A 12599-nucleotide genomic window follows, 5' to 3' on the forward strand; every position below is an offset into this window, starting at 1 on the left:
GCTGACTCTCACCAGTGGCTATGGATGAAGTCACAGGTGATTTTCAGCCAGCGCCGGTAAATCTAGTTCTAATGTTTTCATTCCCTACCAATATACTGTTCCAGATATTTTTAAAATAATCTTCAGCAAGATTTTAATTACATGTGATATTAACAATAGTGCTTGGTAATTTTCACAATAATTCATCATCTTTCCATGGAATGAGAACAAATATAAGTCTCTTCCTTTTGGTTGACCAGGTATCTGCCTTCCAAACTTATTGACATGGTCTAAACATGTCCAAGATTATATGTATTTGCTAAAACACAAAAATTAATAGTCAATTCCTAGATGCTTGTTTTTGCCAATACCTTCAGTGAAGTTTAAAATTCTTCCTTCACTCTCCACTGTTCCTTAATTACATGCTACGCTGAAATGATTACAAGCTGACTGATTCTTTTTGGTACAGTGACTATATTATTTCCATCTTCTAATGCTTCCTACATCAGTCAATAGTCTATCCATAGAATCCTTGCAACACGAGGTTTGAATTTGTTCTTCGGTATTTTCAGCCTGAAAAATGCCAAGAACTTTGGTTTTTTAAACTCAAATCTCCTGTACATTTCATTATAATACTTTGCTTTATATTCCTGAGTTTTTAAATTTTCTGTTCTTGATTAAATTTTCTTACTTCATCATTTCTTTGTTTTATTTTGGTTTCTCTACATCAAGAAGCTAGAATTTATGAAGAAGACATCAGGATATGAGAAAGACTCATCAACAATCGGCGTGATAGAAATGACACAATCTTGCTCACTGAAAAGGAGGATGATTTGAAGTGCTTGATACAGAAGATAAAATACTACAGCTTTTAATATAGATTACATCTTAACATCAAGAAAACAAAAATTCTCACCACCAAGCCAATAAACAACATTATGATGGATGGAAAAAAGATTTGAAGTTGTCAATGATTTCATCTTATTTGCATCCACAACCAGCACCTTTCATTCTAATAGACAAGAAAGCAAAAGACAGGTCACATGGGGAAAATCTTTTGTCAGGGACCTCTCTCGAATACTATGGAGCAATAATGTCAGTTTAAATATTGAGGTGTGCCTCATCTTTTCAAATGCTTACTATGCCTCTGAAAGTTGGCCAATGAATAAGGATGACAGAAGAACCAATGTCTTTGAGTTACAGTATTGGAGAAGTGTGCTGAATATCTCATGGACTGCCAAGAGAATGAACAGGTCTGTCTTAGAGAAAATGAAACCAGGGTGTTCTTGGAGATAAGAATGGTGAGACTTTGTCTCAAATACCTTAAGCATGTTGTTAGAATGAGCCATTCATTAGAGAAGGCCATTATGCTTGGAAAGGTTGAGGAAGTAAAAGAGGAAGACCTTCAACAAGATATATTGTTGCAGTGACTTTAACAATGGGCTCCACTGTGTCATCAATGGTGAAGATGGCCCAGGATAGGGCAGGATTCAGACCCATTGTTCATAGGATCAGTATGAATTGTAGCCGACTTAATTAACAACGACCTTGAAAAGTAGGTTGCATTGGAGAAACTATTGTCAAGGACGTCTTAAAAGTACTAAAGAACATGGATATCAGGGCCTGATTCAAGGCATGGTATTGCGGTAGCGTTATATACATCTGAAATTTAGACAATAAATAAAAAAGACCAAAACCTGCAGTGACAGGGCTTGAATTACTGCAGACTGACTCTGGGAGGTCTCTACCAGCTGAAAAGATGGTTATCCTCATCAACCAGTATATCGCTGAGATGGTGTGACAGGCACTGGATGCCCATCAGAGCCCCACCTCAGCCATCCTTGAGATCCCATACAGGGAGAACCCTACAACGCCACCAAGGGCTCCATCTTGCAAAGAACCATGGGCATGTTCATTGCTAAAGACCTATGATAGGGGTATCCCCAGCCCTCCAGTCCCTTTCTGGTCTTTGTCACCCACTCTTCTTTGCAATCTGAACCTCTTCCAGCTCCTTGCTCACTCCCACTCCAGACAGGCTGAGTGAGGTCAGTAGGAGTCACTGAGGATCTGGCATTAAAACTAAGGCTGGTAAAGGAGTGGAAAGCCTGCCCAACTTCTACCCACCACCACCACTAACTCTGCCTGTGCTATTATGCAGTGTCATTGCTGATATTAAATTAAAGTCATTTTCTTGCTTCTCTCTTTTAAAAAAAAATCAAAGAAAAATTTGTGCCTTTGAATTGTGGTGTTTGCAAAATGTATTCACATTCTCAAGAATGGTGAAAAGAACAAATACTTCAGGCATATTTTCAGAAGATGTCAGTTCATAGAAAAAGACATCATGTTGGGAAAACTAAGAGAGTCAGTAAAAGAGGAAGATCTTCAGTGAGATAGACTGACACCATGACTACAACAACTGATAGGTTAAGTTTTTGATCCGTTATAAATAAGATTGCTAGGAGTCCTGGTCCACTAAACAATAACAGAGTTGAAAAGCAAATTTCAAAGTTTCCTCTGACATGCATTCTGGTCCTTTCTTTCTTTCTTTCTTGTCTTTAATGACTTTTCACTTCCTTTGTGGATAATATCCTTGGTATCATCCCACCATTGATCTGGTCTTCAGTCATTAGTGTCCAATTTATCATATCTATTCTTGAGATGGTTTTTCAATTTAGATAAGATAAACTCTAGGTCATGTTTTGGCTCTTGTGGAATAGTCATTTTTTTAGCTTCAATTTGAACTTACATATAAGTAGTTGCTGATCCATTTCATAGTTGGTCCCTGTTCTTGTTTTGATGGCTGATAAGTTTTCTCCAGCATTTCTTTTGACTGATGTAATCATTCTGACTCCTATGTAGTCCATCAGATGAAATCCATGTGTATAGTTGCCATTTATGGGGGTTTTTCAAGATATTTGCAACTAATAAACCAACTAATGATCCAAAATTCTAAGTCTCATTTCTGTAACCATACCGTATTTCCCAACTACCAGTCTTCTTTCTTTGTTTCTAACTTACACATTGTTGTTGTTGTTATGTGCCATCGAGTTGCCTGCAACTCATAGTGATCCTATGTACAACAGCCTTAAACTCTGCTCTATCCTGTGCCAATATCACTGTCTCCGACGCACCTACCTCAATTACCCCAGTCACTGAATCAATCCACCTCATAGAAAGGGTCTTCCTCTCCTGCGCCATCCCACTCCCCAAGTATGACATCCTTCTCCAAGGACTGGTCCCTCCTTGCAACATGTCCAAAGTATGTCAGACAAAGATTCAGAGTCCTTGCCTCTAAGGAACAGCCTGGTTTAACCCTCTCTAGGAAGAACTTGTTTGTTTTCTTAGCAGTCCATGGTATATTCAATGCTCTTATCCAATACCACAGCTCAAAGGCATCAATTCTCCTTCTGTCATCCCTAGTCATTGTCCAGCTCGCTGATGCATTGTAAGTGATTACAAAGACCATGGCCTGTATCAGGTGCACCTTCGTCTCCAGAGTGACACCATTGCTTTTCAGTACTTTGGCAAGGTCCCTCACAGCAGACTTTCCCATCACAATGCATCTTTTCATTTCCTGGCCGCTTGTGCCAAGAGTGTTGATTGTGGAGCCAAGCAAAGTAAAGCTGTTAACAATCTCAATCTCTTCACCATTTATCATGATGCTGCCAATCTGCCCAGTGGTGAGAATCTTTGTTTTCTTGATATTGAGCCTCAATTCATATTGAAGGCTGCAGTCCTAGACCTTCTGCAGCTCATGCTTCAGGTCCTCCTCAGTTTTAGCAAGCAGGGTTGTGTCATCTGCGTAATGCAGATTGTTGATGAATCTTCCTCCAATCCTGATGCCATATTTCTCCTCATACAGCATTACCTATGCTGTATGTATTACCTACACTCATATACATTACAGTGACCAATTATAATTAATGAAGCAGAACATAGACTTCTCTTCTGAAGAACCTCAGAGTGGAATTGAACCTCCAATAATTTGGTTAGCAGCCAAACACTTTAACAATACATTGCAAGCATATTTGGAAAATCTGTTTACATCTCACATAGAGTCAGACATGACCTTCATACAGATGTCCTGTCTCTGCTGGGCTGCTCTGCATCCAATGTGCCACAACACTTCTAAAACCTCACTGCTAGAAGGAAGCCACTAGCCTGGCACAGAGTGGGAGTCACCACTACTATGCTTGGAAATAGACGTGACAAGTTGTTCTCCAGGTCCCAGTTCCTTTAACAGATGGGACAAGGTCACGCTATTTTCTCTGCAGCACAGGCGGTGTAATTAGTCTTACCTTTCACTCCATGTCAAATACAGTGAAGCTTTAGAACAAAGAGGAAAACATAGGTTTAAAGTTAAACACTCAAAGCAAGAAAGACACCAGGGCGGTGAGGAGGAAGGTCATGAATACAGCATCAGCACTCAAACTTCAAAAGCAATAGAGCATTTATATTTTTCATCATTAGAAGCCTTTGACTCATAGGAGTTGCTGGACTTAGAAAACCCATTATAAAAAAATCTTCCTAAGACATTTAAACCTAGAGAAAAAAAGAAATCCATCTCTTAATGATAACATCCCAAAATAAATGACAGTCACAATAGTTGCTTAAAATAATAGAATGTTTCTAAGTATTTTCTTAAGTTATTCAACCATTCCTCTGTCCATTTGTTGTACTGTGGGGCTTTGCATGTTCAATCGGTCCTCAGACTGCATACTGAGCAAATAATTTGAGAAGGGTGACTATATGAAGAAGAATATGGCATCAGGATTGTAGGAAAACTCACCAACAATCTACATTATGAGAATAACACACCCTGCTTGCAGCAAATGAACAAGACTTGAAGGACTTAATGAAGAAATTAGGAAAAATAACCTTCATTATGGATTATGCTTCAACATCAAGAAAACAAACATCCTCACTAGTAAGCCAAAGGCATTATTATAGAGAAAAGATTGATGTTTCAATGATTTAACTGTACTTGAATCTACAATCAATACCCATGGAAGCATCAGTCAAGAAATCAAAAGACATGTTACAGGGAGTTCTGGTGGCCTAGTGGCAAGAAACTGCACTGCAATCCCGAAGCCACATGGTTTGAATCCATCAGATGCTCTGCTGGAAAAGGAGGGACCATCTCCTCCTGTGCCAGTAAGATCTGATTCAACAGTACACAACAACAACCAAAAAAAAAGACATGTTACATTGAGAAAATCTGCTGTCAAGAACTCTTTAAAGTGCTGAAGAACAAGAATCTCAGTTTAAAAGCAAAGGTACATCTGATCCAAAGTATAGTATTTTTAATTGTTTCATATAGAAATGAAAGTTGGGCAATAAAGAAGACCAAAGAAGAACTGATGCTTTGAACTGTGGTGTTAGTGAAGAGCACTGACTATGTCACAGACTGACAAAAGAGCAAACAAATCCATCTTGAAAGAAGTCTAATTAGGGGGATCTTTATAAACAAGGATGGTGAAACTTCATCTCACATACTTTAGCCATGTTTTCAGATAACATTAGTCTTTGGGGGGGAAAAGTACCGAATCAAAGGGTGAAAACCCCATCGGCATAAGAGTTCACAGAGACGTTGAAAAACTGACCTGCAATTAAGCTGAAATAAATTGATTTCTTGTTCAAGGGGAAACTTATAAACTGGCGGAAGCAGTGTTGCATCCAGAGGTGGTGGTCTGGACAAGAACACATCCCCATCCAGAAAAGAGAGAGATGTTTTAGAAGGAGAGTATATGCCCTAAGATCAGGATGTGCACATGAATCACAAACCTTGATGAGGAACAAATTTTGGGAACAAGAAGAGAGTAGAATCACAAGATACCAGCAAGTTAGTATAAATAGCTTACGTCAAGGTCACAAGGGGGAGGGGGGGAGAATGCACTTAGACTTATCTTAGTTTTAGCTGAAAATCAATCTTTTTTATGGATGTTTGTAATTCCCCATAGTGGGAGACACAACCTTCGGGCAAGTTTTTAAAAACAAGTAGATGTTCTCTATGTTGGAAGAGGAGTAACATGAGATAAAGCAGGATATAATGTAATGGAGCTCATGCTGGTGCAGGATACTAGGTCTAATTAATAACTAGAAAGCTAGACAAGTTTGCAGAAGGGAATATACAGACTTATTAGAGAAGAAGCTCTGTAGAGGGGAACAGATATAGATTTATTAGAGAACATAGTATTAGAAAATACTACAGACAGAGAACACAGAGGACCTAGGAGGAGTGTTAAGTTTCTTTTCGCAAGTAACAAACACTCAAAGATTTTTTGCATGCCTGTTTCTTGTGGAGAGTGGTGTTTATGTGAGTAGAGGAGAGCTGCAGGTGTGGTGTTAACACAGCTCTAGAAGGATGGCTCCAACTCTTCCTCCTTTGAGTATGCACCCATCAGCATGGAATTGGGTATGACAGAGTCTGGGAGACGGTGGCAAGACATATTATGGGATATAGGCAACATGTGTACAGTTACTCTCACCTTTGGCTTGAATCCCACTCCCATCACCAGTGGCCTAATGTCAAATTAAAGAGGAGAGTAGTCTTCACTGGGAGAGAGGCCAGCAGACCAGCCACAGGGTCACAATGCATTCTGCACAACTCAGGCCAAGAAGTCGCCACTTATTCTGGAATGGTACTCGGGCTCTGTGAAGCAAGGACCTCAGGTTCGATTTCTCTGTCTGGCAGATAGCTTTACTTGTTGCTTGAGAAGGTCAGCTCTCAGTTAGAGTTAATGTTTCCATACATGTTCCAGGAACTGATCCAAACTGGCTTCACTTCAGATCAGGTTTTCAGAAAATTAATCTATAGAGAACAATGTCTTATCTCAAGGGAAGATTAGCAACTATCTGGTGTTAATGGACCTTCAACCTCATTGCCTTTAATTCAGGGCCATTCATGGCTGACTCTCTAGTGGTTTTTCAGAAACTGGAAATCACACACGAGGAGACAGTCAATCTTTCTCCTGCAGAGCCGTGGGTGGATCTGAGCTATCAAAGAGACAGCACCTCTGGATTAGCAACTCAACACCCTATGGACTAGGTCAGCAGGCCACTAGTTGTTAATAGACAGTGTTGCTGTTGTTGTTCTTATGGGCCAATGAATAGGAACCAACCCATAGCTGACCCTGCAGGGGTTTTTCAGAGGCAATTAATAACAGGGGAGGAGATTGCCCATTTCTTTCCCTTCTGAATATCAATTATAGAAGAACAGGGGGAACTCTAGTGGAATTATCTGTAGGGTGTTGTTTTGATAATCTAAAGGTGATAACTTCCTGGTGCTTTGAATTCACCAGGTGGCTCTGTGAGAAAAAGATGAGCAGTCTCTTCCCATGCAATATACAATCTCCAAAAAGCAGCATGATGGTCAGCTATGAGTCAATCCAGACTCAACATCAATGAGAGTGAGGAGGTGAGAGACAGGTTATCAGGAGGAGTTGGGGATGAAGTTCCCAGAAGGAGTGTACAGGTTTTTACAAAGGGCTTTAGGTACTTCTGAGAGCTCTGGTGGCCTAGTAATAAGGAGCTGTACTGCAATCTCAAAGGCATGTGGTTTGAATGTACCAGATGCGTTACGGAAGGATCTCTTTCCCTATAATTTACTGCCTCTGGAAACCTTCTGGAGGGTCAGCTAAGGGTCAGTCTGACTCAACTGTATAAACCAACAACAACAACATAGGTACCAGCAGGCTTGGGAAGCTATGCTGTTCCCCAATATACACATCTCATACACAGTCACCTCCCATTCATCAGTGGAAGTTGTGTGTTGCTATGATACTGAATAGATTTTAGAGGAACTTCTAGACAAAGATAGGATAAGAGGAAAGGACTAATGAGTTACTGAAAATCAACTTTTAAATCTCTGTGGAATAGAACATTTCAATCTATCACTGATGGTGGTGATGGGTTAGGATCTGGCAGCATTTTGCTCCCTTGTGTCTGAGGTTGGAATGTCACTTAGAGGCTGACTTAATATCCCATTAACTTGCTAAATCCATCTAATATAGATCGGGCATTACAAACATTCCCCCAATTAATTTCTTCTTCTATTCTCTTCTACTTTTGTAACACACAGCTGCCTAGAAGAAGGCCGTGTAAATTCCAGATCTACCTCTATTTTCCTCTCCTAAAAGGTCATGTGTGTTTTTTCACTAATGGTACAGCCCCTTGAGTGACCCTTCCACATGGCTAAATGTCAAGTGACTATTCTGCAATGCTAAATCTTAAAATCTTAGAATATGTTGATTTAGCGGTTATTAAGATGCTAAAGTTTTTGACACCTATGCAAATTGAATCTTTAAAAAAAAAATCTTGTTTCTAATTTGAGTTCCACAGTGCCACCTTCTGGACTGAACTAATGTCCCACTGAAATGAAGAGAAACCAAAAAAACTCCAACTCCTTGAAAATGAGTTGGAACCCACTCATAGCTGACCCTTCAGCAGACTTTGGAGAGGCTGCAAATTGAAAGATATCCCATTTAACACCCTCAGAGCTGCTGGTAGGTTCAATCAGACAGAGAGGTGCCCAACGGACTATACCGCCATAGCTCTCTTAAAGAGTTCCCAGAAGAATTAGTCATCGGTCCTAAGCAAACAACCATCTCAAATCTTCAGTTCCAGAATGGAAAAGTTTCACCCTGGGGGTGAAAAAACAACTACTGAAGGCTCAATATTATTCCAAAGTAGGAAACCCAGAGATATTTTAGATTTTGTAACCCTAGTAACACTCAAATGTTGATAGCTGAATATTTCCAAGATTTGCAAAAGGTTAATCTGCACTGTGCTGTGCTGTGGCTGTGCTGGGGCTAATTATCCAACCGGTCAACGTCAACATTCACTGGTTATCTAAGCAAGAATAGGAAGCCTTAATAAGTGCTAAATTTTAGAATTTACACATTTGCACTTGACATTTTGACCTAAGAAATTGCTTCCCACAATTTAAAAGTTATCAATTGCTGGCCTTTAATCATGGAATAAAAACACCTTTCTAATTGTTTCCTCTTTTCCTAAGCAGGGCTTTAGAGGAAAAGCACAGACTGAATATACTTGGCAGGAACTGCCACTTGTCTGCTTATTCAGCTTGATGTGAGTTCAGATGCCAATGTGTTGTTGTTATGTGCCATCGAGTCGTTTGCGACTCATAGCGACCCTATGTACAACAGCCCTAAACCCTGCTCTATACTGCGCCAATTGCACTGACTCTGACACACCCATCCAGATTATCCCAGTCACTGAATGAATCCACCTCATAGAGGGTCTTTCCCCTCCTACGCTGTCCCTCCACCCTACCAAGTATTATGTCCCTCTCCAAAGACCTGTCTCTCCTTACAACATGTCAAAAGTATGCCAGACGAAGCCCCAGAATCCTTGCCTCCAAGGAGTAGCCTGGTTTAACCCTCTCCAGGATGCATCTGTTTGTTTTCGTGGCAGTCCAGGATACATTCAACACTCTTCTCCAGCACCACAGCACAAAGGCATCAATTCTCCTTCTCTCCTCCCTAGTCATTGTTCAACTCTCTGATGCATAACAAGTGATTGCAAAGACTATGGCCTGTATCAGGCGCACCTTAGTCTCCAGAGAGACACCGTTGCTCTTGAGTACTTTAGAGAGATCCCTAACAGCAGACTTTCCCATCGCAATATGTTTTGTTTTGTTTTTTTATTTCCTGGCTGCTGATGCCAAGAGTGTTGACCGTGGAGCCGAGCAAACTGAAGCTATGAACAATCTCAAGCTCTTCACCATCCATCCTTATGCTGCCAAATGGTCCAGTGGTGAGAATCTTCTTGACATTGAGCCTCAGTCCATACTGAAGGCTGCAGTCCTTGACCCTCTGCAGCAAGTGCATGAGATCTTCCTCAGTTTCATCAAGGAGGGTTGAGTCATCTGCATAACGCATATTGTTAATAGATCTTCCACCACACTTCTTGCCACACTTCTCCTCATAGAGCCCAGCCTCTTGGATAATCTGTTCTGCATATAGGTTGAAAAGGTATGGAGATAGGACACATCCCTAGTGTATACCCTTCCCCTTTTAAACCATGCAGTATTACCCTGCTCTGTTCTGACGACTGCCTCTTGGTCCAAGTATAGGTTTCGCATTAGCACGATTAAATGTTCTGGGATTCCCATTCTTCTCAGAGTCAGCCACAGTAGCCAATGTAGGTATTGGAAATCCTCCATCCCAAAGCTTTCTATACCTATCATCACAGAGAAACTGATTTATCATTCATACACAACAAAAGGAATACGTTATATTCTTTGCTCACAGATTTGGGTTTTACCCTAATTAACATAGCTTGCCCCATCCCTCTAGACAAAACACTCAGATGGATTGAATAAAGGTAATTTTATCTCTCTCAAATCTATTGGATTTGGGGGGAACATACCTTTTTAGTGGGAAATTGGGTCTCTGAATTTATAAGTGAGAGCAACAACTGCTTCTCACCTGTTTAAAGGTATAGAGAGTGTCTCCTGGGACTCAGGGCAAGAAGATGAATAAGGAGGTTTGTAGCTCTACAATTAAAGAGACAGGTAAAATTATGCTCAGAGTCTCTAAACTTACAGCTCCAGGCTATAATCTAGGAGACTCAGAAGACAAAATATGAAAGCAATAATGGGAGTCATGGGTGGGCTTTGGATGGACCAACAAACAGAATCAAGAACCCCTTCACCAAAAAAAAGGGTATAGTCAGAATAGTTGGTTTAGTCAAGCATGGAGGGGGGCCTGATGTAATGTGTTGAGGCAGATGCCAATAAGACAAGGAGGGCTGAGGATATATGGGAGGCAATGAAGGTCAGACAGCAAGTGAAGTGTCTAAGACAAGGCTCTACCTAATCAGAGCTTGGGAATTGCTTGTATTGAACCTACAGGCCTCAGTCCTGACAGGCTCAGGAGAGGCTGCCCCTAGAAATAACCTAATTAGTGTTTTAAGCACATGAAATGTTTCAATGTCTATAAATTCTTCTTGGTACAGTGACTCTCTGCACTCTTTCCCTATTTGAGAGGTTCCTACATCATTTAAGATTTTGCCAATAGAAGCCTTAAGTATTATAACTCAAGACATGAACTTGTTCTTTGACTTTTTGTTTGGGGTGTTGTTGCTATTGTTGTTAAGTCACCTCAGAGTATCCCTATGAACAACAGACCAGAACTCTGCTCTATCCTGTGCAATCTTCATCTTCTCTGACACATTTGAGCCCATTGTTACAGTACTTGTGTCAATCGATCTTGCTGGGGGTCTTTTTCTCTCTCACTGACCCTCCACCTTTCTAAGCATGATGTCTCTCTCCAAGAATAGGCTCTCCTACCAACATATCCAAATTATGTGATCAGAAACTTCACCATCTTTGCCCCCAAAGAGCATTCAGGCTGCACTTTTCCCAAGACATATTTGTTCTTTCCACAGTCCATGAGATACTCAGTGCTCTTCTCCAACATCAAAGTTCAAAGGCATCAACTCTTCTGTCATCCTATTCACTGTCTCGCTTTCAGATGCTTGGCAAGTGATTTAAAAGACCATGGCCTGAATCAGGCAGACCTTTGTGTTCAAACTGACATCATTGCTCTTTAGTACTCAGGAGAGGTAGAGAAAGTCACTCTGGGAGTAGACGTTCCCAGTGTAACTCATCTTTTGATTCTTGACTGCTGTTGCTAAGAATGCTGATTGTGGATCCAAGCAAGATGAAATTGTTAACTATCTCAATCTCTTCTCCATCTATCATGATGCTGCCAGTGGTGAAAATCTTTGCTTTTTTAATGTTGAGCTTCAATCCATATTGCAGACTACAGACCCTGATCTTCTGCAGCAAAGACTTCAGCTCCTGCTCAGTTTCAGCAAGCAAGGTTGTGTCATCTGCATGATACAGATTGTTGATAAGTCTTCCTCCCATTCTAATGCTGCATTCTTCCTCATAAAGTCTAGCCTCTCGAATGATCTGTTCTGCATACAGATTAAAAAGGTATGGAGATAGCAAAATAACTATGAGATATCATCTCACCCCAGCAACAATAGCAAAGTTCAACAAACAACAAATGCTGGCAAGGTTGTGGAGAGATTGGAAGTCTTATTCATTGCTGATGGGAATGTAAAATGGTACAGCCACTATGAATGGCAATTTGGCACTTTCTAAAAAAAGTGGAAGTATAAATGCCATTTGACCTAGGAATTCCACTACTGGGAATGTACCCTAAAGAAACCAGAGCCACGATTCAAACAGATTTATGAGCACCCAAGTGTATTGCTGAATTACTCACAATATCAAAGAGATGGAAGCAACCCAAGTGCCCATTAACAAATGAGTGGATATAAACAAATTATTGGAAATTTATATAATAGACTAATATGTAGCACTGAAAAACAATTAACTCATAAAACATACAATATGGGAGAAGCCTCGATGATATTATGCTGAGTGAACTATCTCCATCACCAAGGGGCAAATACTACATAACACTGTTGTTATAAAATAGGACAGATATCAAATTGGAAAATGGGCACAGGATATGAACAGACACTTCACCAAGGAAGACATTCAGATGACCAACAAGCACATGAAGAAATGTTCAAAATCCCTAGCCCTGAGAGAGATGCAAATCAAGACAACCATGAGATAT

At 40.4% G+C, this 12599-nt stretch overlaps 1 pseudogene; it reads left to right on the top strand.

Moving 5' to 3' along the window:
• The first annotated feature begins 1738 nt into the window (after positions 1 to 1738).
• The window catches only part of LOC102865397, a 13824-nt pseudogene continuing 2963 nt past the window's right edge, over positions 1739 to 12599 (top strand).

The sequence above is a fragment of the Elephantulus edwardii genome, unplaced genomic scaffold, assembly GCF_000299155.1.
Source record: "Elephantulus edwardii isolate Elephantulus edwardi_28Jun2011 unplaced genomic scaffold, EleEdw1.0 scaffold00062, whole genome shotgun sequence".
Classification (NCBI taxonomy): domain Eukaryota; kingdom Metazoa; phylum Chordata; class Mammalia; order Macroscelidea; family Macroscelididae; genus Elephantulus; species Elephantulus edwardii.